We start from the raw sequence: 3310 nt of genomic DNA on the forward strand, positions 1-3310 counted from the left end.
CGGGCCCCAGAGCCTGAAAAAGGGACAGGCAGCCCCCGCAGCCAAGAGTCAGGGGCTCCGTCTGCGTGGAGCCCGGAACCATGGGCTCCGTCTGGGTGGCCGTCTCTGAGGTGCCCGATGGCGGGGGGGCCGCAGAGCCTGAGGGGACCCCTGGGGTGCGGCGCGTGCCCATCCGTGTCATGCCTCTGGTAGGCTGGCTACGGCTGGGACTGACTACTCTGTGGGGGGGTCGCAGACAGGGTCTCGTGCCCTCCCATGCCCTCTCCTGCACAACCTCCACGCTAACTCAAGTGCCTGTTTACGCAGCCTGTTCACGCGGCTCCGGTCGCGTGGCTCTCTGGGGGCTGGGCCAAGTAGGGGCCTGGGCGGGGCTTGACCTGGCCCGGCTCCATGCAGCCGCCTCCTCCCAGGGAGCGAGGAGTTAACCCCTTCCCACCACGAGCCCGCTTAGCTCCGGCTGTGCTGGGGGTCGGCAGGGGGCTCTGCGGCTGCTGAGGGGGTGTCTGGGGGGCTTCGGGGGAGCGGGGGCACAGCGGCCTTTCACCGACGCATCTCTCACCGCTCTGGAGCCTGAGCTTTTTTTCCCTGTTTGGCGGGCCCTTTTAAACTGCGCGCATGTGCAGTGGGCCTGCCGTCGGGGAAAGCTGGTTTCTCAGGCCGGGGGGGGGCGAGGCTTTCTTCAAACAGCTAGAGGAAGTTTCCCGATCACAGGCCTTGGTTCTCATGGGGGACTTCAAACACCCTGGTATCTTCTTGGAGGGCAATACAGCAGTGCACAGGCAATCCAGGGAGTTTCTGGAGAGTACTGGGGACTTCCTGGTGCAAGAGAAGATTAGGGAAAGTGTGGGTCCCTGATTGAATGGGGGAGGCAATTAAGTGGCAGATAATACAGAAAAGGCTGAAGTACTCAATGCCTTCTTCACCTCAGTCTTCACAGACTGGTAGCACAGTTTGGGGAGGAGGTAAGCAGCCAACAATAGCAAAATAACAGGTTAGGGACTCTTTAGAAAAGCTGGATATGTGGAAGTCCATGGGGGCCAGATATGATGCACACAGGGGTGATGAGGGGATTGGCTGATGCGATGGCACAGCCACTGGCCATCAACTCATGGTGATCAGAAGAGGTCCCAGAGCTGACCCCTAGGGCACTCCACTTGATACCAGCTGCTAACTAGACATTGAGCCATTGATCTACTTACCCGCTCTTGAGACTGACCAACCGGACAGTTTTCTGTCCACTCAATTCTGCAGTTCATTCATCCAACCCATACTTCTTTAGCTTGCTTAAGAGAATGTTATGGGAGACTGTATCAAAAGCCTTGCTAAAGTTAAGCTCTGGCACGTCTGCTGCTCTCCCTGCATCCACAGAGCCAGTTATCTCATAGAAGACAATCAGGTTGGTCAGGCATAATTTGACCAAGGGTGTCCGGGAATGCCTGATTGCCAAAAAGGTGGCGTACAACCAGTGGAAAGGGGGTGTTATCTCCAAAGAGGAGTATACCTCCTCTGCTTGGGCCTGTAGGGGGGCTGTCAGGAAAGCTAAGGCGGACATACAGCTAGGACTAGTGGCCAAGATCAAAGACAGTAAAAAGTCCTTTTTCAAATATATTGGGAGGATGAAGAAAGCACCGGGAAATGTGGGGCCCCTGCAAAATTCTCTGGGCAATCTGGTGGTTGCACCAGAGGAGAAAGCAGACCTCTCTAACCAATTCTTCATCTCCATTTTCTTGTGCAGGGACCTGGAATTGCCCACCGTGATGCAAGATGGACTTGAGGGGAACGCCTCCAGACCTAAGGTTGGGGAGGACCGGGTTACAGAGCTCCTGGAGGGGCTGGATGTGTTCAAATCAGCGGGTCCAGACGCTTTCCACCCCAGGGTGTTGAGGAAGCTAGCAGGGGTTATTGCAGGGCCCTTGGCACAGCTTTACGAGCGCTCGTGGTGCTTGGACCAGGTGCCAGATGACTGGAAGATAGCCATAGTGGTCCCCATCTTTAAAAAAGGGAGGAGGGAGGACCCAGGTAACTATAGGCTCGTCAGTCTCACCTCAATCCTAGGGAAACTCTTTGAGAAGATCATCATAGAGCACATTTGCGATGGGCCGGCTTCAGAGATGATGCTCAAGGGCAACCAGCACGCTTTCATTAGGGGCAGGTCATGTCAGACCAACATGATTGCCTTTTATGATCAGGTCACAAAAGCACTGGATGCAGGTCTCGCCGTGGATGTAGTCTTTTTGGACTTCAGCAAGGCCTTTGACACTGTCTCCCACCCCATCCTCATTAAAAAACCAGGCGACTGTGGCATTGATGCCTGCACAGTCAGATGGACTGCAGATTGGCTGAAGGGTGGTGGTGGATGGGTCATATTCAACCTGGAGGAAATGGGCAGCGGAGTCCCCCAGGACTCAGTCCTTGGGCCCGCTCTGTTCAATTTCTTTATCAGCAATTTGGACGACGGGGTGAAAAGCAACCTATTTAAATTTGCTGATGATACCAAAATTTGGGGTGAGGTGAGCATGCTAGTAGGGAGTGAAAGCCTGCAGGAAGACCTGGATAGGTTACAGGGGTGGGCTAACAAAAACAGGATGCATTTCAATACTGACAAGTGCAGGTGCTACACTTGGGTAGTAGTAACCAGCATAGATTTAATAGATTTCATAGACATTAGGGCTGGAAGGGACCTCGGAAGACCATCGAGTCCAGCCCCCACCCAAAGGGCAGTAAGTCAGCTGGGGTCATAGGATCCCAGCAAGATAAGCATCCAATTTGCTCTTGAAGGTGTTCAATGTAGGTGCTTGAACCACCTCCGCTGGCAGACTGTTCCAGACCTTGGGGGCTCCGACAGTAAAGAAATTCTTCCTTATGTCCAGCCTGAAGAGGTCTCGCAGTAGTTTATGACCGTTCAACCTCATCATCCCTTGGGGTGCTCTAGTGAACAAACGTTCCCCCAGATACTGGTGGTCACCCCTGATAAACTTATAGGTGGCCATCAGATCACCCCTGAGCCTGTGCTTTTCCAGGCTAAAGAGCCCCATGGTTTTCGGCCTGTTGTCGTAAGGTCTGTCTTCCTGACTTTTGATCATGTGCATGGCTCTTCTCTGGACTCTCTCTCAAGCTTCTCCACATCCTTTTTGAATTGTGGAGCCCAAAACTGCACACAGTACTCTAGCTGTGGCCTCATTGCATTGCAGGCTCATGTTTATCTTGTGGTCAATGATGACCCCCAAGTCTCTTTCTTCTGTAGTGCTAGCCAGTATAGCACTGCCGAGCCTATATGGATGCTGCAGGTTTTTCCTCCCAAGGTGGAGAA

At 53.8% G+C, this 3310-nt stretch overlaps 1 protein-coding gene and 1 long non-coding RNA gene across 2 annotated transcripts in view; one reads left to right on the plus strand and one right to left on the minus strand.

Moving 5' to 3' along the window:
• WASL (Wiskott-Aldrich syndrome like) overlaps positions 1-3310 on the minus strand; it is a 75441-nt gene that overhangs the window by 13685 nt on the left and 58446 nt on the right. The gene's annotated exons all lie outside the window — the stretch shown is intronic.
• The window catches only part of LOC109315651, a 13062-nt gene continuing 9929 nt past the window's right edge, over positions 178-3310 (plus strand). Inside the window, exon 1 of the long non-coding RNA XR_002102569.1 lies at positions 178-188. This is a non-coding gene — a long non-coding RNA (uncharacterized LOC109315651). The remainder of the gene's footprint in view (positions 189-3310) is intronic.

This window comes from Crocodylus porosus, unplaced genomic scaffold (genome assembly GCF_001723895.1).
Source record: "Crocodylus porosus isolate Cpor-Errol unplaced genomic scaffold, CroPor_comp1, whole genome shotgun sequence".
NCBI lineage: Eukaryota > Metazoa > Chordata > Crocodylia > Crocodylidae > Crocodylus > Crocodylus porosus.